The sequence below is a fragment of the Neofelis nebulosa genome, chromosome 8, assembly GCF_028018385.1.
Source record: "Neofelis nebulosa isolate mNeoNeb1 chromosome 8, mNeoNeb1.pri, whole genome shotgun sequence".
In the NCBI taxonomy this organism is placed as follows: domain Eukaryota; kingdom Metazoa; phylum Chordata; class Mammalia; order Carnivora; family Felidae; genus Neofelis; species Neofelis nebulosa.
Genome location: NC_080789.1, coordinates 110,924,659 through 110,948,837, shown reverse-complemented (window position 1 = coordinate 110,948,837; position 24,179 = coordinate 110,924,659). Strand labels below are relative to the sequence as shown.

General features: G+C 38.2%; 1 protein-coding gene and 1 pseudogene across 5 annotated transcripts in view; one reads left to right on the top strand and one right to left on the bottom strand.

Annotated features, from left to right (window-relative positions):
* The window catches only part of CCNY (cyclin Y), a 318,450-nt gene that overhangs the window by 28,887 nt on the left and 265,384 nt on the right, over window positions 1-24,179 (top strand). The gene's annotated exons all lie outside the window — the stretch shown is intronic.
* LOC131483406 (transmembrane protein 126A-like) lies at window positions 19,080-21,903 on the bottom strand (annotated as a pseudogene).

Sequence of the window (24,179 nt, the reverse complement as noted above, 5' to 3'; positions counted from 1 at the left end):
ATGAAGCTATGCCTTCTCTAACTGATAACAAACTATTAAAATGGAGTATTAGCGTAGACATTACTGCCAAAGCTGTCATACATAGAACAACAGATTTGGCCTGAAGGAAGGCTGAGAAAATTCAAGCTGAATATCAAGTGGAAGCAGTTTTATAGCATAAGGTCACCCATGAATGCCTTGGCAACAGCTAAGCATTCCTTTGATTCTTTTATTAGATTGGCTGGCTGTTCCCTACAAAAAGCAGGGCCTTGAATAGAAGGGACCCAGAAGTTGGGTGTATTGAGGGGAAAAAAAGGAAATTATCAGAATACGGGGTTTGGTCCAAGGTAGGGGCTCTTTTTAGTAATAAGTTCCCATACATACCAAAAAGTAAGAAGGAAGCTGAAGAAAGACAGTGGTCCTAAAGGTGTCTCCTGTCTCATGGTGCCGGCTAGGGGAGCGTTTCTAAGAGTGGTGTCAACATCTCATGGAAACTTGTTAGACATTGAACATTTTTAGGCCCCATTCTAGATTTCTTGAATCAAATTCTAGGGAAAAGACAGCAATCTGTATTTAACCAAGCCCTACAGGCGGTCCTCGTGTACAGCGAGTTTGAGAACCACAAGGAGAAGGCCAGTCCTAGGTGGGCTGCTGAGAGGTCACTGCAAGGGTGAGTTGTATGATGGCCACCACCACCACCAGGCACCTGCTCAATTCCCTTATGCTTCTTCTGGAATTACGTTTAGATTTGGCCTCCTCCATTGTGTATGTACACACTAGGAAGCTTTGAAGTAGAAGCTATAAAAAGTTAAATTAAATTTATTTTTTCATAAGATAATTCTCCACTCACATTACAGCAGTATTCTATTTCTTGTAAACAGAAGGAGTTCAATAAATAGTTGTTGAATGAATGAATGAGGAGTGCCTGAGGGTACCTTCAGTCAAGCATTAAAGCCTAAACCAGGACAAAGGCATTAAACAAGCAGATATTTCTATGAAAATATCTTTTCTAAGAAAAGTATCAGTTATTTTTTTCTGTATCAGTTTATCTTTTCCCCTAGTATTGCCAAATGAATAAAACTGGCATTATTCCTATCCCCTAGGAGTGCATGGTTTTCTTGTTCTATGTGAGTAGATAACAGGCTAGTAAAAAAGCCAACACAGAATGAGACACTGAAGAAAATGCTCCCTCCAAGAAATGCAATTACACGAATTAAAATGCATTCAAATAAACACTTCCTAGCCACCTGGCATGTACAATCATTTATACTGTGATTTCATATTTCTCGGGATTTTCATATGTGTGGTACTATCACTGGCATGGTAAAAATGAGCCACAGGATATTACAAAGTTAATATAGAAAAATTCCCTTGAAGAGTAATGAAGATAAGCATCATTCTCAATAGCAACAATCTTAGAGCTTTCATTATTATTTCATTATTGCTTCTTTAGAAAAACAGTTCTTGAGATATAATTCACATACCATAAAATTCATCCTTTTAAAGTGTACGATTCTATGGGGTTTTTAAAGTAATTTGTGCAATCATCACCACAATCTAATTTTACTTTAATTTTTATACTCAACCCCCCAACACACACAAAAATGTTGTACCAATTATCACTCAATCCTCATTGCTCTCTCCAATCCCCAACTGTTATCTACTTTCTGCCTCTATAGATTTGCTTATTCTCATCCTCTCTCTCTCTCTCTCTCTCTCTCTCTCTCTCTCTCTCTCTCTCTCTCTCCCTGTGTGTGTGTGTGTGTGTGTGTGTGTGTGTGTGTATTGTTGCTATTTTATTTGTTCTCTAGATAGTGACGGTTAATACCTACTGAGAGTTAGTTATATGCCAGTCATTATTTTGAGCACTGTATACATATCAGCTCATTTAATTCTCAAATTCCTTAAGGTAGTTGCAGGGTCTAGCAACTGTGGGTCTGTCATGCAGTAGAAAGTTGAAGACAAATCATTCTTGCTCCAAGTCTCCAAGTCAGTGTCAAGGAAATCCACAGGCAGTGTTCCAGGGATGGGTTAAAGGTTTAATGCCACAAGGCTTCCCAGACTCTATGGTGACTGTAGGTTAGTGTCAGAACTTCTGTGTCCCTTGAAAGAGTAAGATTCCTATCAGGTGACCTGCTAGGTGCTTTTCTGTCCATGTGACCTGTCCTTAGAGGTTCTGCCTCTTCTGGTCAGATCCCTGTCCTCTGACAGGCTCAGGAGTTTGAGTTTTCCTCTCAGTCACCTCCACCTATCTTTCCAGCTCACTCTTTTAGCCTTATGCCAGTGGCCCTTCAACCCCAGGGGGACTTCCAATCTACTTACCTCACTGCCTGCCTCTTGTTTCCTTCTGTACCTGCTGGGTTCCCCAGTCCATCCTTATAATTACTCCCTGGCTTACACCCTCACCTCACATGCCCCTCTCTCCTCTGTTGCATTTATAGAAGCAACAATCCCAGTCCTGGTAAAAAAAAAAAATAGTAATAATAATACCCAAACTTGCATCCAGGCAACTGAATGTGGATGGAGAAAAACGCAAACCCATGCTGACTTAAAACTGTGTCATGGACTAAAACTGTGTTGCCTAGAAGCCCATGTTTCCCTATCCCATTCTGTCCAGCACTCCCCTAAATGTGCATCTTGCCTTCATTCTCTGTCAAGTCTCCAAAGCCACTGCCTTCTTATTCTCAACAGGTCAGGCAGCTTGCTGGCACTCTCTGGCCTGGCCTGGGTCCAATCCCACATGGGTGTGCCCGTGCCCTCTTATGAGGGCTTGCTGTTGACCACCCCTTGCCCCAACCATATGACCCAGTGCATTTGGCAAACACAAGTTACAATGAGCAGCTCTGGCTCAGGGTTACCTGATGTTCTGTGGTTAGATATATCAACTCTCACAAGACCAATTGCCTGACAGGAGCTTCCTTATTTGAAGTGGTAGCCAGCCTTTTTTTCAGAACCTGAGGGGTCTATGTTGTGCTTCTCTTACCTGGCTTGCCATAAACTCCCACAGCATTGTTTCCTAGCACAGGTACCTCAGAGGGCCTAGCAACATGACTGCTCACACCATGACTGGTCTTGCTGCAGGTCCCTTTTTTGCTCTGGGTCCCCTCTGGCAGCCTTCCATGTCATCTGCCAAACGGGATAGAGTAGTATTCCCAAGTGTAGAATATGCCACCTCCAGACCCTGAGAGGCTGATCACGCAGTGTGCCTTTTTCTTAGTGATGGGATATCAGCATGCCCCAGTCCTCTGGAGCTCTGAACACCTCACTGTGATGTAGCAGGCTCCTAAACCTTGACAGGCTTACTTCCCATCCTCTAGACTTCTGGTGTCTTCACTTCTTCCTCTGGTATGATTAGCACCATTCTATCAATATAGTGGACCAATGTCTTACTCTGTGGAATGTCCAAGTCCCTTTTCAGCTAGAATGTGACTGAAGACAGGGAACTAACATAGTACTGGGGAAAGAGTGAAATGTATATTGTTTCCTGCCCATGTGAATGTTCATTGCTTGTAATCCTTCTTTCTGATAGGATGGAAAAGAATACATTTGCCAGATCAGTGGCCACATATGTGTGTACCAGAGGTTGCTTTAATGTGCTGTAGCAAAGATGCCCCATCTAGCACAGCAACTGCCGTTGGGGCTACTGTTTGGTTACAGCTACCACAGTCCCCTGTTATCTGCCATTATCTATCCAGCTTTCTTAGGAGCCAGATTGGTGAATTAAATGGGGATATGAAAGAGACCACTAGCCCTTCATTCTTTAAGGCTTTGAAGATGGTATTGATTTTGAGGCATTGTTTTTGATTTACTACCTTGACTGAGGAAGGAAGGAGTTGTAGAAGTTTCCACTTGGCCTTTCCATCGCAAAAGCTCTTATCTTACGTGGGTGAGGGTTCTGTCAACTAAAAAGTATGCCCAGTTTTATTGTTAACTTGGGACTGCTGAAGGGACCAATGTGTACGTCTGTGAGCTGAACCTGGACCGGGATCCCACTGACTCTCTGGTCCCATCCACTTCCAGTATAGCAGGGAAGGTATGGTGGTACTTTGGATCCCCGGGTAACAATGTCAATTCAGACTGTCCAATAATCCTCAAAATAATCTAAGCATTCTCCTTTCTCCAATGCATGGTTACCTGTGTAAGCAGCCATAGTTCTCTGTGGAAGTACTGAGGAGTCACTATTGAATACACCTGCCATGCTTTTGCAGACACTGGTTTCTCCTTCAGTCAGTAAGTTCTGGGTCTAAGAACAGGCTCAGGTCCAGAAGGTGGGCAAGGGATCAATGACTTTCATTTTTAAAAAATGTGTTCTAATTAGCCCTCTTCCTGGTTCCCTGTATGGGGACTCCCTTAGCTGCTACTCCAACTTGTCCTCACTCACCTTGATTTTAATGGTTAAATGCTGCCACCTGCCTCTATCCTTTTGGACAGTTGCAGTGCTTGTTGTATGTGAAGGAGCCCAGTTGTGAAGGGTATCTCCTTTCATTGGTGACAACCTCCAGAGGACAGTCACCACTGAGCTCCTCACAATTCTCACCCCTCACCAGCAGTCCTGTCCCCATCGCTCTGCTAAATAGTATCTTCCGGGCCCTCATTTGGAACATGGCTTTGTGAGACATGCCTTCCTTTCCTGTGGCCCAGCACTTTTTTCAAGCTTCCAAGAGCTATCCTCACAGTCTCAACACTGCCAGTGTGTTAAATCCTGCATTACCGGAGTGGATAACTCCTACTTACCCAACCTGATGTTCAGTTGCTCTTTATCTAGCACCTTGGGGATTCCATTCCATGTATATTCCCAGCTCCTGCAGGAATATATTAGTTGGATTCTGTGTCTCCTTTGGTGTGTAGTCCCTCTCTTCCATTGGTAGGCTCAGGACATCCTCAGATGGGCTATGCTGGGGCTTGACCCCTGTGATGGTCTGGCTGCCAGGAGAGGAGATGGGAGTAATCCTTAGGGTTGATAGCATGGTGTTGCAAAGCACTCGCCTCATTTGAGGCCTCTACAAGATCTTTAAGCAAAGGGAGGGTACTATTTTTTAATAAGGGAAAATGGACCACTTCTGCAGGCCCAGTGGCTTCAAGGTTCTCAATTGCATCTTTACAGATAATCTCATCCCAAGTTTTAGGGGTTCCACTTCTTTGCTATTAGACCCTGACCCTGTACAGAGATGAGAAGGGGCTGAGAAGTCAACCTTCTCTGAGCTCTGCTACTGTTAAGATTAAGCCTTGAGCCCCATCCTCCTTTTTATCAGCTCTCCAGGTACAGATTAGGATTTCCTTAAACATTGCCAAGAGACCCGCTAGCTCTCATATTTTGTCCTGAATTGGTGAAGAATCAATTTTCCTGAACACCTGTCAATAACACCTGTTATTTCTTCTCAATGAACCTATGTGCTTAGCGACTGCCACCCAATTCCATAGTCTTTATAGTTATCATTTCCCTCTTACCTCTTGAGGATCAGAGGTATTATACCAGCCACTGTATCCTATTCCCGTCATATCCCAGCCTAGTTCACTGTGGGTAAAAGTTTTAGCAACAGAACTACGGCATTCCAAGACCTATACACACTGCACTACTACTAGTGATGGGGTCCTTGTTGCTAGCCTGCCAGCAAGCGATCCAGCTCAAAAGTTCCATTTTAGAGTCTACTTCCTAGAGCTCTCCAATCTTTAGATTATTCCCTGGAAACAGAGAGATAGAGCATTGCATGCTCAAGGTTTGTTGGGAAATGCTCGAGAGACATGTGTAAGAAAGTGAGGTAGACACAATAGAGCAGAGAGAGAAGCTGACCTATAATGCAGTTGCAGCTAAGCCACTCCTACAGGGTACTCTGGGATGAAGCATATACCTTTGTGTCCCTGTGTAAACTAGTCTTGGGAAGGGAAGTAGCCTTGGGCAAGGCAGTGCCCTGTGGCTGAGGGCATTTCCCAGTGAAGGACATGGCTCTGAGCCTATGCTGCAAGCAGTTGTGGGTGAGTGTGTCTGCCCTAAAGAGAGGATCTAGGCAGATCTATTATGCCTGATCACTCCAGCAATCCTATCTCTCTCTCACTTTACCTTCTTCTCTCTCTATTGTCTCATCCTCCTCAGCGTACAATTCTGCTGGTAATCCCTTCCATTAAAGAAATAAACCTTTGTTATTGGCTTGGCTCAGAGGAGCTTGAGGGAGCTGAGCCTCCAGGTATTGCAATAATTATCAAAACAAGCCAAAATGAAAGCGAGAGTCAAGACTTTAACTGCTTAAAGCAATAGTGTAGAGCAAGAAGCTAAATTGGAGAAATCACTGACTCTCTCTGCCTTCTTGTTTCCCTCAAAGAACTGCCTGTCAGTCAAGGGTCAGTTGATTAGGGGTGGCTAATCCTTCTCAGTGTCTCATTGCTGAAAGATCCTGGGGTTTTCTGGACCCTTGGGCTGGGGAGAAGGAAAAGGAGAAGTGCTGGGAATGGAAAAGAACTGAGCACTGAGTCAGGGTGGAAAGGATGTCTCCAAGGTTTCCCTTCCTTTCTCCAAAAGAAGAGGCATCTGAAAGCTTCAGAAGACCTCAGAGAAAGAGGCTTTTTTTTTTTTTTTTTTTAAATTTATTGTCAAGTTAGCTAACATACAGTATAGTCCTGGCTTCTGGAATAGATTCCCATGATTCATCACTTAACATACAACACCCAGTGCTCATCCCAACAAGTGCCCTCCTCAAAGCCCATCACCCATCTTCCCAACCCCACCCTCAACTCCCCACCCTCATCAACCCTCAGTTTGTTCTCTGTATTTAAGAGTCTCTTATGGTTTGCCTCCCTCTCTGTTTGTATCTTATTTTTCCTGCCCTTCTACGGTTTTAACTTTCTCAAATTCCACAAATGAGTGAAATCATATGATATCTGTCTTTCTCTGACTTATTTCGCTTAGCATAATACCCTCCAGTACTATCCACATTGTTGCAAATGGCAAGATTTCATTCCTTTTCATGGCCAAATAGTACTCCATTGTATATATTAAACCACATTGTCTTTATCCATTTATCAGTTGATGGACATTTGGACTCTTTCCATAATTTGGCTATTGTCGAAAGCACTGATATAAACATTGGGGTAAATGTGCCCCTTCAAACCACCACTCCTGTATCCTCTGGATAAATTCCTAGTAGTGCTATTGCGGGGTCATAGGGCAATTCTATTTTTATTTTTTTGAGGAAATTCCATACTGTTTTCCAGAGTCACTGCACCAATTTGCATTCCCACCAGCAGTGCAAGAGGTTCCCCCAAAAAGAGGCTTCTGTTGGAGGTGCCTGGATCAGACTACAAATGTGCATAAGAGCAAGGTTAAGCCAGAGGAATCTGAGTCCTTAACTGCAACTCCCTTCAGAGGCTGCAGCACACTGGCTGTGCACCAAGTCTGTGCACCTTACAGCTTTCCCCTGTAAGGTCTGCCAGGGAAGGTCTTTGTAATTGCCTATGGTCAAGTTTGAAAGATTACACTGTTAAAGAACAAAAATGCCACCAAGTAAATTTTAAAGATCTAATTGGCTTTATTAATGAATTCATGAATTTGGCAGCATCCTATCTAACAAGTAGAGAGAGAGGAGCTCTGTTGAGCTGCAGGAAAGGCAAGGTTTGGCAGGAAAGGCAAGGCAAAGAGGGAATGGAAAAAATGAAATTATTAGCAAAGAATGCATTGTTTTAGGCAAGGTCACCCTCCTAAAGGGAACAGGAGTCTATCAGTAAATTTCCCAGTGTTGACCAGGAAATTCCAGGTTGACTGGGGCAGGGGGTGAAAATGTAGTTAGGTTAGGTATTTACCTAAATTTTAATTTGGTGGCATGGGGCCCTTTAACATAAGTGGCTCCATTTGGGGCCTGTGGGTTTCTTTTTGACAACACATAAGTTTTTAGCCTGGAGCTAGACTCCTCACTCTTTTCTTATGGCTCCATTTTTCTGCCCCTCCCACTAGCAAAAAACTTTTTCTATCCATTGTTTCCAATTTCTTTCCCCTCATTGTGTCATGAACTCATTTCCATTAGACTTTTGTCTCCATCATTTCATTAAAACTGTTTTTTGCAGATACCCAAATCTCAATGTTTCATTCGTGTTTCTATGGGCAATTGATTTTCAACAGGTATACCAAGACCATTCAGTGTGGGAAGAATAGTCTTTTCAACAAATGGCCCTGGGCCAACTGAAAAGCTACATGCAAAATCATGAAGTTGGATCCCTACCTCACGTCATTTATAAAAATTAACTCAAAATGGAGCAAATAACTAAATGTAAGAGCCCAAACTATAAAACTCTGAAGAAACATAAAAATCATGACCCTGGATTTGGCAATGGATCCACCAAAAGCACAAGCAACCAGAAAAGAAAAAAATTGGACAGCAAGAAAATTAAAATCTTTTGTGTTTCAAAGGGCACTATGAGAAAGTAGAAAGACAACCCATGGAATGGGAGTATATTTCTACAAATCATATCTTATAAGGAACTTGTATCTGGAATATATAAATAACCCTTACAACTCAATAATAAAAAGACAACCCAATTTCAAAATGAGCAAGGATTTGGATAGATATTTCTCCAAAGACAATATACAGATGGCCAATAAGCACATGGGGAGATGCTGAACACCATTAGTCATTAAAGAAATGCAAATCAAAACCACAATGAAATACCACTTTATACCTACTAAGATGGCTATAAATAAAAACATCAGATAAGAATGGTTAGTGAGGATATGGAGAAATTAGAACCCCTCATAGACTTCTGGTGGGAATGTAAAATGGTATGTCCTCTGTGGAAAGCAATTAGGTAGTTCCTCAAAAAGTTAACATTTGACCCAGAAATATATAGTCAATAGAAATGGAAGCATATGTCTACACAAATTGTACACAAATGCTCAGAGGAGCATATTATTACTCATAATAGCCAAATGATTAAAACAACCCAAATGTCCATCAACTGATGAATGGGTAAACAAAATTTGGCATATCCATGCAATGGAATAGTATTTAGTCTTAAAAAGGAATGAAGTACTGATATATTTTACAACTATGGATGATCATGGGTAAGGTGATGAAAATGTCCTAAAATTGATTGTGATGATGGCAGCAATACTCTTCGAATATACTAAAAACCATTAAATTCTACACTGTAAAAGGGTGACTTGTATGATATGTGAATTATATCTCAATAAATCTGTTACAATAAAAGAGATATGAATGTTTCTAAATTTAATAGTTAATTTTTAGTTCTCGTCTTACTGGACTTCTCAAAAACAATTCAGAGTTCTTCCCCATTCATAAAATACTATCTTTGCTTGGCTTCAGGGACATTACTACTACTTTATTTTATTGCCTGCTCCTTCTATTTCATTGGATCTTCCTCATTTTTCTTTAAATAAAGGAGCGCCCCAGGGCTCAGGCTTTAAACTTTTCTTGCTACTTATTGTCTAGGTTATTTTACCTTAATTTTTTAAAATTGAAGTATAGTTGACACACAACACTGCATTAGTTTTAGGTGTACAACATAGTGATCTGACAACTGTATATGCTATGCTATGCTCACCACAAGTTTAGCTACCATCTGTCACCATACAAGGCTATTATAACACCATTGACTATTATTCCCCATGCTGTACCTTTTATCCTCATGACTTACTCATCCCGTAACTGGAAGCCTGTATCTCCCACTCCTTGTCACCCACTTTGGCCATCCCCCATCTCCTTCCCCTCTGGCAACCATCAGTTTGTTCTCTATATTTATGGATCCATTTTTGGGGCATGTGGTTTTAAATATCATTTATATGCTAATAGCTCCTGGATTTATATTTCTAGCCCAGACCTCTCCTTTGAATTTCAGACTCACAAAATTAACCATTCTCAAATTAGCTGTGTACTAAGCAATTCAAACTTAGTATATATAAGACTGAGCTTTTTAAAAAATATTATTTATTTATTTATTTATTTATTTATTTATTTATTTATTTATTTATTTATTTTTGAGAGAGAGAGAGAATGAGAGAGAGAGAGAGAGAGAGCGCGCACCACCTGCACGCAGGGAAGAGGTGGAGACAGAGGGAGAGAGAGAATCCCAAGTAGGCCCTGCACTGTCAGCTCAGAGCCTGATGTGGGGCTCAGTCCCTTGACCTGAGCCAAAATCAAGAGTTGAATGCTCAACCGACTGAGCTATCCAGGCACCTCAAGACTGAACTTTTGATTTTCTACTTCCATCACCTGCCCAAATCAGACCCTCCCTGTGACTTCCTTTCTCAGTAAATGGTAGCTTCATTTTTCCAGTTGTTTAGGGCAAGACTTTGAGCCATTCTTGACTTTCCTTTGTCTCTCACATCCCCTTCTAACAATTCTATCAACTTCATTTTCAAAACCAATGAGAATCAGAATCATTCTTACTAGTTCCAATGCTACTCGTCTGGTCCAAGACACCATCATCCCTCACTTGGATTATTTCAGTAATCACTTTACTTGTCTCTGTTTTGACCCTTGCCCCCTACCCCTTGCTTCTGTCTATTCTTATAGCAGCTACAGTGATCCTTTTAAAATATAATTAGACCCTGTCATATGTTTCTTTTTTCTTTTTCTTTTTCTTTTGTTAAAGTAGGCTTCATGCCCAGAGTGGAGCCCAATGTGGGGCCTGAACTCACAACCCTGAGATCAAGACCTGCGCTGAGATCAAGAGTTGCACGCTTAACTGACTAAGCCACCCAGGCACCCCTGACCTTGTCATATCTTTCTTTTCAAAATCTCCCAATGGCTTCTCATCTCACTCAAAGAAAAATCCAAATTCTTATTATGGCTTACATGGTGCTCCATGACCTGGCTTTTGATTACCCTTCTTATTACATCTCATGCTTCTTTCCATCCAATCACACTGGCTTCTTTGCACCTAGAAATGTCTAGCAGAGAGTAGAGGCACTTCAAGTAGTTGTAGAATAAATGGTTAGATGATTTTAGCAGCAACCAGTTTGTGGTAAATTGAGGAGTAAATGTGAGGTGAGAGTGGAAAAACATTTATAGAGTTTGGCTATGAAAAAGAGGCAAGAGACCAGGCATTTATAGGTGGAGTGGGAAGAAGCTAGAGATAGTTTTTTTTTTTTTTCTTTCCTTCTTTAACTAGAGTCTTAGTGTGTTTAAATAATGACAGATAATAGCCAGGAAAAGGGTGGGCTAAATATCTACAATATTCCAAATAAATGATCAATTTTTGAGTGGTGGTTTGAAGCAAAGGAAGAATAGAAGTGTGTTAGTAGTTGGGCCACCTAAGCCTCCTACCTGAGCCAGGTGAACTGCTATAGAACAGAGGGATATGCTCAAGAGCGATCATTTTGAGCAAAACTTGTGTTCTGAGAAGAGAAAACAGGCATTTGGCACGATTCTTCTGCTTTTCACCATTCTTGTGCCTGCACATTTTCTTCTTTTCTCTGGTTGCTGCTACTTTGGTATTAGAAAGGAAGGTGAAAGTAAAGTGAATTTGCACTGTTTTGAGTGTCTATTATACAGATCACTCTGCTAGTGTTTGCTCTGTGTGTGTTTTTGTGTTTCAAATCTGTACATTAGTCTTGCAGGATAGGTGTTTGTATCTCCGTTTTTAAAGGAACAAAGATATGGTAGAGCATGCTGTAAACTACTCTGTGATAGATAGGATGAGACAGGACACAGGAAGGTCATGGAGGAAGCTAGATGAGGGTAGGGTAGGAGGAGAAAGCTCCCAAGTAGGTTGTACCAACACAGAAATGTGTGAATTAAAGCTTCCACCAAAAGGAGGCTCACTCTGTGCACCCTTTCTGTCTTTTAGCCTCCTGAAATCAAGTGTTTGCTGCACACTGAAAACGGGAATGTGAGTATATGTTGTTGTGAATTCTCAATGAAGAAGCTATTACTGTGATGTTAGAATCCATAAATTGTATATTGCTGCTTAACAAAAAATGAAAGCAAAGAGATCAATCTTATGGTGCTCAAGCATTGTATGCCCGAGAGAGTTCTAGCTTGTAATTACATGCTATGTTTCCAAGGTTGTACTTCTTTCAGTGTCAAGATGTGCTGTGCACTGAATGAACTTCACCTGGGTTTCACTGCCCCACTGGGATCATTTAGGTAAAATTCTGTAATCTACAGCCTTACTGAAGTCAGTGGATTCTCCCTGGAGCCCAAACTGGCTTTTGACTCATGTTCCTTTAGGAACTCTCTGGTGAACATACTTGTGAATAATTCCAGTCTGTTATAATTGATGATACTAGATGATAGAAACTATTCTCTACTTAAGTGAATCAAGCCACAGTAGACACTAATTTCTTTCAGTTTTATAATTCAGTGCATCGAGGATGAGATAGGAGTGGGTAGAAAATATAGTATTTTATTGTACACACTAGAAGTATTAGGTAGGGCCGGTTATTGTGATTTGAGAAAGTCAATGGTGGAGGAATGATGTGCAGGGGTACGGACAGCTATGACAGCAGGTAATGGATGTAGTGAGGGCTCTAACCATCTCCAAGGGAAAATGTTCTGTTCCATAAAGGGTTTTTAAAAATAGTTTTATTGAAGTATGCTTTACATACAATAAACTATGTATTTAAAATATATAATTTGGTAAGTTTTATGTATGTATACATCTGTAAAACCATCACCATAATCATGAAAATAAACATATCCATCATCTGCAAAGTTTCCTCATGCCCCTTCCTCTTTTTAATGCCTGTGGAATCTGTAATGATATCTCCTCTTTCATTCCTGATATTGGTAATTAGTGTCTTGTCTCTTGCCAGTCTTTCTAGAGGTTTATCAGTCTCATTGATCTTTTCAGAGGAATGGCACTAATTTTCCCTACTTTTCCATTTTCAAATTTGGTGATTTCTTCTTCAATGTTTGTTTCCTTCTTTCTACTGGTGGTAGGTTTATTTTGCTCTTCTTTTTCTGGTTTCTTGAAGTGGAAATTTAGACTATGGTTTGAGACCTTTTGTCTTTTCCAATATAAGCATTGAATGCTATAAATTTCCCTCTAATCACTGATTTAGGTGCATCCCACAAATTTTGCTATGTTCTAGTTTCAATTTTAATTTCCTTTGAGACTTCCACTCTGACTTTGAGTGACTTAGAAGTGTGTTAATTTCCAAGCATCTGGAGATTTTCATCTTTCTGTTACTGAGTTCTAGCTTAATTTCATTAAGTTCAGAGAACACACCTTGTATGATTTTAATTCTTTCAAATTTATTAAAGTTTGTTTTATGGTTCAACTGCTCTATCTTGGTGAATATTATATATGTACTGGAAAAGAATGTATGTTCTGCTGTTAACTGTTGGAATGTCCTATAACTACCAGTTAGATCCAGTTTGTTGATAGTGTTGTCAGTTCTTCTAGATCCTTGCTAATCTTCCACCTACTGGTCCCATTACAGGGAGAGGAGTGTTTACCTGTGGATTTGTCTATGTCTCCCTTCAGTCCTGTCAGCTCTTGCCTCATGCAGTATTGCAGTTCTGTTGTCATGTGTACACACATTTAGATTGTTATGTCTGCTTGGTGAATTGAACATTTTATTCTTTTTTTTTTTTAATTTAATTTAATTTAATTTTATTTATTTATTTATTTATTTTTTTAATATATGAAATTTACTGTCAAATTGGTTTCCATACAACACCCAGTGCTCATCCCAAAAGGTGCCTTCCTCAATACCCATCACCCACCCTGCCCTCCCTCCCACCCCCCATCAACCCTCAGTTTGTTCTCAGTTTTTAACAGTCTCTTATGCTTTGGCTCTCTCCCACTCTAACCTCTTTTTTTTTTTTTTTTCCTTCCCCTCCCCCATGGGTTTCTGTTACGTTTCTCAGGATCCACATAAGAGTGAAACCATATGGTATCTGTCTTTCTCTGTATGGCTTATTTCACTTAGCATCACACTCTCCAGTTCCATCCACGTTGCTACAAAAGGCCATATTTCATTTTTTTCTCATTGCCACATAGTATTCCATTGTGTATATAAACCACAATTTCTTTATCCATTCATCAGTTGATGGAGAATTGAACATTTTATTATCGTGCAATGTCCCTTTTTATCCCTGGTAATTTTTTTGTTAGAAAGTCTACTTTGATGTTAATATAACCGCTCCAGGTTTCCTTTGATTAATGTTTGAGGGGTATCTTTTTCGGGGTGGTATATCTTTTTTTATTCTTTTACTTTTAATTTACCTATATCATTATGTTTGAAGTGAGTTTGAGTTTCTAATCAGCTCTAAAGGCTACTCTTAATATCATGTTCTGACTTTGTGGTTCTAAGTGAAACTTTCTTGTTGATTTTTATTTAAAAATTTTTAAAAATATTTATTTTTGAGAGATAGAGACAGAGCACAAGCAGGGGGAGAAGCAGAGAGAGAGAGGGAGACACAGAACCTGAAGCAGGCTCCAGCTGTGAGCTATCAGCACACAGTCCAAAGCGGGGCCCAAACCCATGAACCTCAAGATCATGACCTGAGTGGAAATTGGACACTTAACCAACTGAGTCACCGGGGCATCCCTAACTTTTCACTTTTTTTTTTTCCAACGTTTTTTATTTATTTTTGGGACAGAGAGAGACAGAGCATGAACGGGGGAGGGGCAGAGAGAGAGGGAGACACAGAATCGGAAACAGGCTCCAGGCTCCGAGCCATCGGCCCAGAGCCTGACGCGGGGCTCGAACTCACGGACCGCGAGATCGTGACCTGGCTGAAGTCGGACGCTTAACCGACTGCGCCACCCAGGCGCCCCTCTAACTTTTCACTTTTTAATGAACTTTTGGTTTGTTTCCAGGTGTTAACTATTGCTAACAAAATTGATATGAACATTCTTGTGAAAGTCTTTGTGTGGATATGTGTTTTCACTTCTCTTAGGTAAATGCCTACAAGTAGGATTGCTGGGCTATATGGTAAACATGTTTAACTTTCTAAGAGAATATCAAACTGTTTTCCAAAATAAATGTTATCACTTACATGCCACCAGCGACATACAAGTATTGAACTTGATGCACATAAGTTATTCATAGTTAGTACTGGCAGGCAGTCTTTTTAAATGTGGGTAGTAAATCTTATGGTTCGATTTCCATTTCCCTGATGACTGGACATTGAGCATCCTTTCATGTGCTTATGAGTCATTTCTAGCTCTTCTATTGAGAAATACTTCTTCAAATCTTTTGCCCATTTTTTTATTTGGGTTGTCTTGAGTTACAGAAGTTTCATTATTCTATTTTCTATTCTAGTAATATTCTAGTAATGAATCACCTGTCAGATATATGTATTTTCAATATTTTCTGTAGTCTGTGGTTTGCCTTTTTATTTCTTTAATGCTTTCTTTCAACGGGGAGAAGTTTTGGAGCACCTGGGTGGTTCAGTCGGTTGAGCGTCTGGCTTCAGCTCAGGTCATGATCTCACAGTTCAATAGTTGAGCCCCACGTTGTGCTCTGTGCTGACAGATCAGAGCCTGGAGCCTGCTTCGGATTCTGTGCCTCCCTCTCTCTCTGCCCCAAGCCACTCGCATTCTGTCTCTGTCTCTCTCAAAAATAAACATTAAAAAAATTTAATGGGGAGAAGTTTTAAATTTTGGTGAAGTCAATTTATAATTTTTTTTATGGTTTGTGCTTTTTGTGTCATAAGAATTCTTCGCTTATCCCAAGATTGCAAAGATTTTCTCCAAAGTTTTCTCCTTGAAGTTTTAGCTCTTACATTTAGGTATATAAGACATTCTGAGTTAAGTTTTGTGTGTGGAGTGAGAAAAAGGTCAAGGGTTTTGTTTTGCTTTCATAAGGATATCCAGTTGTGCCAGCACCATTTGTTGATAAGAGTATTCTTTTCCCATTCAATCACCTTGCAAACTTTGGGGAAAGTCAATTGACCAGATCAAATATCCACCAATGCATAAATATATTTCTGGATTCTTCCTCACTTTCTTGATTATTATAGCTTTATAGTAAGTCTTAAAATCAGGCTGTGTAAGAAGACCTCCACTTTGTCCTTCTTCTAAGCTATTTTGACTATCTTAGGTCTTTTGGATTTAGAATCAGCTTTTCAATTTCAAAAATCCTTCTGAAACTGTGATAGAGATTGCGTTGAATCTATAGATTGAGGTTCTGTTTTCCAATGCATGAACATAGATATCTCTTCACTACTTAGGTCTTTTACATTTTTGTTCAGCCACATGGAAACAAATTTGACAATAAATTTCATATTAAAATAATAAATAAATAAATAAATAAATAAATAAATAAATAAAATTAAAAAAGAATGCATAAAGAAAAAAAAATTTTGGTGAGCAATGTTTGAGTTTTCATTGTATCTTGTATATACTGTTAAATTTATCCTTTCATTCTGCATATTATTATAAATGATGCTAATATTCATTTTCTAATTATTTGTTGATGGTATATAAAAATATAATAGGTTTTTGTATATTGACCTTGTATCATATGACCTTATTTATATCACTTATTAGTCCTATAAGCCTTTTTGTACACTTCTTAGGATTTCCTTCAGACACAAATATGTCCCTGTGAATGAAGAAAGTTTTTCTTCTTTCTTTTCAACTTTTGAGCCTTTCTTTTTCTGACTTTATTGCACAAGATAGGCCCTCCAGAAAAGTGGAGAAGTGGTGAAAGTAAATGTCCCACTTTATTGCCAGTCTTAGCGTGAAAGCATCTGGTAGCTTCACCATTAGGTATGTTTTATTTTAGGGTTTTTTCAGTTTTAGTTGTTGGTTTTGGGGTTTTTTTGGTACATGCCATTTATCAGGTCTTTGCCTTTTAATTACTTTGCCTTTGAATTACTTTGAATTACTCCTCGATTAAGAAAGTGGCTTTGTTGGTATTTATACCTTAAAAGTGTGTTCTATTTTGCTATGACTTTTAAATAGTTTTTTTTCTTTTTCATTTATTGAAATGAATATATCTTTATTGAGATATAATTCCAACACCATATAACTCATCCATTTTTTTTAAGTACCCTCCATTTCAGGGCTTGAACTCACGACCCTGAGATCAAGACCTAAGCTGAGGTCAGATGCTTCACCAACTGAGCCACCTAAGTGCCCCTAATCTGTCTATTTAAAGTGAATGATTCAATGGTTTTTAGTATTTTCTCAGAGTTGTGCAATCAACACCATAATTAATTTTAGATCATTTCAGTCACTGCACATTTACCCCCAACTCTTCCAGCCTTGGGTACACAATAATCTTCTTTCTATCTGTATAGATTTGACAATTCTGAACATTTCATATAAATGGAATCATGTAATGTGTGGTCTTTTGAAGCTGGCTTCTTTCACTTAGACTAAAATTTTTTTTTCAAGTTTATTTATTTATTTTGAGAGAGAGAAAGTGCAAGTTGGGGAGGGGCAGAGAGGGAGGGAGAGAAAGAATCCCAAGCAGGCTCTGCACTGATGGTGTGGCTTGAACCCATGAACTGTGAGATCATGACCTCAGACAAAGTCCGACACTTAATTGACTGAATCACCCAGGTACCCCTAGGCTAATGTTTTTAAAATTTATCCAAGGTATAGCATGTATTAGTACTTCATTTCTTTGTATTGCCAAGTAATATTCCATTATACAACCAGACCACATTTTACTTAACCATTCATCAGTTGTTGCTGTTGTTGCCACTTTTTTTTTCCTTTTATGAATAATGCTGCTATAGCATTTGTGCACAACTTATCAAGCGAACATAGGTCTTCATTTCTCTTAGGTATATATTAGGAGTAAAATTGCTGGGCCATGTGGTAACTCTATGTTTGATCTTTGGAGGAACTACCAGACTGCTTACAGGCTGTGCCACTGTACATTCCTAGTGGTAGTGTACGGGGGCTCCAATTTCTCCACATTTTTACCATCTTTGTTATTATCTTTAGGGTTATAGCTATCCTATTGGGTATGAGGTGGCATCTCATTGTGGTTTTGCTTTGCATTTCCCTAATAGCTGGTGTACATTTGTACGTCTTTGGAGAAATTCAATTTTTTGCCCTTCTTTACCTAGGTTGTCTTTTTATTACTGAGTTACAAGAGTTCTTTATATACTTTACAAATTTCCTCCCATTTTGTGAATTGTCTTTTCATTTTCTTGATGGTATCTTTTGAAGGACAAGAGTTTTAATTTATTTTTTAATTTTTTTGAAGCACAAGAGTCTTTATTATTTTTTTTTTTTAATTTTTTTTTTCCAACGTTTTTTATTTATTTTTGGGACAGAGAGAGACAGAGCATGAACGGGGGAGGGGCAGAGAGAGAGGGAGACACAGAATCGGAAACAGGCTCCAGGCTCCGAGCCATCAGCCCAGAGCCCGACGCGGGGCTCGAACTCACGGACCGCGAGATCGTGACCTGGCTGAAGTCGGACGCTTAACCGACTGCGCCACCCAGGCGCCCCGAAGCACAAGAGTCTTTAATTTTTATAATGCTTAATTTATTTTTTCTTTTGTTTTCTATGCTTTCAGTATCATATCTAAGAAACCATTGCCTAATTCAAAGTTATGAAGACTTACTCCTATGTTTTCCTCTAAGAGTTTTATAATTATAGCTATTACACTTGTGTCTTTGATTCGTTTGGGGTTAGTTTTTGTACATGGTGTGAGGTAGGCTATCCAATTTATTCTTTTGTGTGTGAATATTCGTGGTCCCGGCATCATTTGTTTAAAAAGTCTACACTTTCCCTCATTGAATTGTCTCAGCACTGTAGTCAAAAATCAATTCATTGTAAATGTGAAGGTGTATTTATGGACTTTCAGTGTGAGTCATTACATCAAAACCACACAGTCTTGACTACTTAGCTTTCTAATAAGTTTTGAAATAGGGGAGTAGGAGCTCTTCAAATTTGTTCTTGTTTTTTGAGATTTTTTTTGGCTATTGTGGGTCCCTTAAATTTCCATATGAATCAGCTTGAAATGTCTACAAAGAAATCAGCTGGAATGCTTGTAAATACACTGCATCTATAGACCAATTTGTGAGTATTGCTATCTTAACCATATTAAGTTTTCCAATCCATGTATGTAGGTTGTTTTTCCATTTATTTAAATCATCTTAATTTTTCAACATTTTATAGTTTTTAAAAAAAATTTTAATGTTTATTTCTGAGAGAGAGAGAGAGAGAGAGAGAGAGAGAGAGAGAGAGAGACACAGCATGTGAGCGGGGAGGGGCAGAGAGAGAGGGAGACACAGAATCTGAAGCAGGCTCGAGGCTCTGAGCTGTCAGCACAGAGCCTGAGCTCAAACTCAGGAGTCACAAGATCATGATCTAAGTTGAAGTTGGGTGCTTAGCTGACTGAGCCACCCAGGGGCCCCTCAACGTTTTATAGTTTTTAAAATATATTTTAAAGCATAATTTTTGCATTTATTTTATTAAAATTTATTCCTCAGTATTTTATTTCTTTGGAGTTGTTTTCTTAGTTTCATTTTTACATTGATTATTGGAAATGTATATACCTGCAGTTGATTTTTGTATATCAATCTTATATCCTGCCATCCTGCTGAACTCATTTACTAGTTTTAATCTTTTTTAGTAAGTTCTTTAGAATTTCTACATGAAAATCATTGCATCTGCTAACAGAAAGCATTTTACTTCTTCCTTCCCAATCTGGATGCCGTTTATTTCTTTATCTTGACTAACTGCCCTGGCTAGAATCTCCAGTATAATATTGAATAGAGGTAGCAAGAGGAGACATCTTTGTCTTATTCCTGATCTGAGGGGGAAAGCAGTCTTTTACCATTATGCTAGCTGTACATTTTTTAGACATGCCCTTTATTAGATTAAGGAAGTGCCCTTCTATTTCTTGTTGAGTTTTTTTTTTTTAATCGTGAAAGTTTAAATTTTGCCAAATGCTTTTTCTGCATCTATTGAGATGATCATGTGGTTTTTGTCCTTTGTTTTGTTGATATGTATTACATTCATTGATTTTCAGATGTTAAACCAACTTTACATTTCTGGGATAAATTTCACTTGATAATGGTGCATAATTCTTTTTATATGTTTCTGGTTTCAGTTTGCTAGTATTTTGTTGTAGAATTTTGCATCTGTTTTCACAGTAGCTATCGGTCAATTTTCTTTTCTAGTGATGTCTTCTGGTTTTGGTGTCAGCGGAATACTGGTATGATAGAATGATTTGGAAAGTGTTTCATCCTCTTCTATTTTTTTGAAGAGTCTGTGAAGAGTTGGTATTAATTCTTATTTCAGTGTTTGGTAGAATTCACTAGTGAAGATATCTGGGCCTGAAAATTTTATTTTGGTAGTTTTCTAATTATACCTCTATCTTTTTACTTGTTATAGGTCTATTTGAGTTTTCGATTTCTTTTTTAATTCAATTTCAATAGTCAATTTTTCCGTGTCTCTTTTAGGCATTTGTCTCTTCTACTTATTTAATTCGTTGGCATACAGTTATTCATAGTATTCCTTATAATCTTTTTTAAATTCACACACTAGATGTTTAATTATACATTACAATTTTATTTTTGTGTGCACATTTGTTTAACAGTCACTGAATTTCCAGGCCAGTTTCAGGTAACTGAAGAGACTTTATAATTAGTTTATATTGTCTAGATCCAAGGTATGCTACAAACACAGTCAGAGCAAATGGGAAGTAACATCTTTCTAAAGACAGGCTTAGAAATTCTAGTCCAGTAAGTTAAGATGCTTCCTTTCTCTGGTAGCAGGGCTGGCTCATATCTAACTGCTCTACAACCATTCATAGGTATCACCAAGAAAACAGGATATAAGACCTGTGTTATGGTACAGGTTTCACAAGTCAAATCATCTGTATTCAAAGGTAAATTTACAAAACCTTTGTAAGATGCATGTGCTGTAATAAATGGGATCACTGCGATTGGTAAGCCAGCAGCTATATGAGCCTGTGTCACATTTAAGATGTATTGATAAAGACTATTTGCTCTTAGACCACAGATAGCAGCATTAAGTCCAATATACGTTGATCCATGTTCAAAGAGATTCCTTTCTGCTTCTGGGAGTTCATTAATTTTTCTGGTTATGGTACTGAAAATTAAATTTCCTTGACAATATCATCTGGTTCACGATTATCCATCTTGAGCCTTATGCTCTCTGCACAGCAGTTGGTGCCTCCACCAGTCCTCCTCTGACAGGGGGCTGAGTGAATGGGGGCTCACTCCAACCTTTGCTCAACTAGCCTGAGTGCAGCCATCTTTGTCTGACAAGTGACTCTTCCTTATAATCTTTTAAAATTTCTATAAGTTAGTAGTATCGTGCCCCCTTTCATTTTTGATTATATCAATCTGAGTCTTTTTCTGTGTGGTCAGACTAGCTAAATATTTGTCAATTTTCTTTTCTTTTCAAAGAGCCAAATTGATCCTTTAAATTTTTCTGTGCTGTTTTTCAGTTTTCCATTTTATTTATCTATGCTCTAATCTCTGTTATTTCTTTCCTTTTGTCTGCTTCAGGTTCATTTTGCTTTCTTTGCCATAGTGTTTCTAGGTGGAAGTTTAGGTTATCAATGTAAGATATTTCTTCTTTTTAAATTTGGTGTTTACATTTATAACTCTCCCTCTAAGTACTATTTTAGCTGCATTACATAATTTTTGGCAAATCGTAGCTTCATTTTGATTCCTCTCAAAGTATTTTTATATCTTCCTTGTTATTTCTATTTTGATACATTAGTTATTTAGGAATATATTATTTAACTCCACATATTTGTGAGTCCCCAATTTCTTTCTGTTATTGATTTTCCTCTTTCACCCCATTATGGCTGTAGAATATACTTTATATAATTTAAATTTTTAAAAATTTACTCATACTTGTTTTATAGTCTAGCAATGATCTATCCTGGTGACTGTGCACTGGAGAATAATATGTATTTTGCTGTTGTTTGGGTGGCCTATAAAGGTCTTTTAAGTATAGTTGGTTTATAAATGTTGAAGTCTCTGTTTCCTTGTTTATCTTCTTTCTAGTTATTCTATTATCGACTATTATAAATAGTCAGAAGCCTCTGACTATTACTGTTGAATTGTCTATTTCTCTCTTTAATTCTGTCAGTTTTTGCATTTTGGTGGCTCTGTTGGTAGGTGCATATATGTTTATATAATTGTATTATAAAAACATGATTTTTTAAAGTTTATTTATGTATTTATGTATGTATGTATTTATTTATTTAATATAATTTATTGTCAAGTTAGCTAACACACAGTGAATACAGTGTGCTCTTGGTTTTGGAGGTAGGTTCCCGTGATTCATTGCTTACATACAACACCCAGTGCTCATCCCAACAAATGCCCTCCTTCTCAAAACATGATTTTTTATAAACATGTTTATAATTGTATTATAAACATATAGGTTTATAATTGTAGTATAAACAACAGCATATTATAAACATATGTTTATATAATTATATTATAAAAGCACGATTTTTTACAAACATGTTTATAATTGTATTATAAAAACATAATTTTTTATAAACTTACACTTATAATACAATTATAAACATGAATGTTTATCTGTATTATAGGCATATATTTTTTTTTTCTTCTTTTTTTTCAACGTTTTTTTTTTTTTTTTATTTATTTTTGGGACAGAGAGAGACAGAGCATGAACGGGGGAGGGGCAGAGAGAGAGAGGGAGACACAGAAGTGGAAACAGGCTCCAGGCTCCGAGCCATCAGCCCAGAGCCTGACGCGGGGCTCGAACTCACGGACCGCGAGATCGTGACCTGGCTGAAGTCGGACGCTTAACCGACTGCGCCACCCAGGCGCCCCGGCATATATTTTTATATAATTGTATTATAAACACATATATGCATTTACCAACAGAGCCACCAAAATGCAAAACTGACATTATATATATATATTTTTTCTTTTAGTCTTTTTTTTCAGCCTGACAGTCTTGGCTATTTGATTGATTGATTAGTACACTCACATTTAATTTATTATGGATATAGTTGAACTTACATATGCTATTTTACATTTTGTTTTCGATATGTCTCATCTTTTTTGTTCCTTTTTTCTTCCTGTACTACTTTCTTTGTTTTACGTAAATATTTTCTAGTGGAACATTTTACTTCTTTTAACAATATTTTTCACTGTGTTTTTTGTTATTTTCTTAATTATTTTTTTTAGTGGTTTCTCCAGGGTTTACTAAATACATCTTAACATATTAGAACCTACTTTAGACTTACACTAGCTTAATTCCAGTGAGATATAGATATTACTGCTATATAGCATCTATCATACTTTGAGTTCTTTGAATTTCTTAAGTGTGTAGATTTTTATTTTATTTATCTTTTTAACATTTATTCATTTTTGAGAGACAGAGAGAGACAGTGTGAGTGGGGGAGGGGCAGAGAGAGAGAGGGAGAAACAGAATCCAAAGAAGGCTCTAGGCTCTGAGCTGTCAGCACAGAGCCCTACGCGGTGTTCAAACCCATGGACTGGGAGACCATGACCTGAGCTGAAGTCAGACGCTTAACTGACTGAGCCACCCAGGTTCCCCAAGTGTGTAGATTTTTAAAAATAAAATTTGGGATGTTTTCAAGTCATCATTTTGTCTAGTCTTTTTCCTGCTCCTTTCCCCTCTCCTTCTGGTACTTCTGTTACATGTATGTTGGTGTACTTAATGGTATCCCACAAGAAAGGGAACTCTCTTTCCCTTTGGAAAAAGAATGCAAACTGGTGCAGCCACTGTGGAAAAATAGTGTGGGGGTTCTTCTGGAATGGTTATCTGAGGCGCTCCAGGTACCTGTTCCCCAGTGAAACAACCATAACTGGTAAATAGTAATTGTCCTGAGGAAATATATCAAATGAAGAAACATTTATTCAAAAAAATTTATTAAATATCTGTAAGAACAGCCAGACTCTGTGGCACTTGAGCCATGGCCTTTTACCTCCCCAGGACATTTTGTAGAACAACAGAGCAATCATCTAGCAATTAGTGAAGCCCAATATTTATGTATAATACCAAATGAAGCAGACAGCTTAACAAAGAAGCTATGATGACAATGTCACATCAAATAAAGAATATGTATAAAGGTACAGAAACTATTTTTCAAAACAAATGGAAATTTTACAGTACAAAAGTACAATAAAATTCTCTCTAAAGCCAAGCTTTAGCTAGCTGCATCCCACAAACTTTGAAAAATATTTTCTCTTTTTCTCTTCTCATTTCTTTTGTGACTCATGGTTTAATTTCCAGGTATTTTGTAATTTGCAGATAACTTTCAGTTATTGATTTCTAGTTAAGTTGCA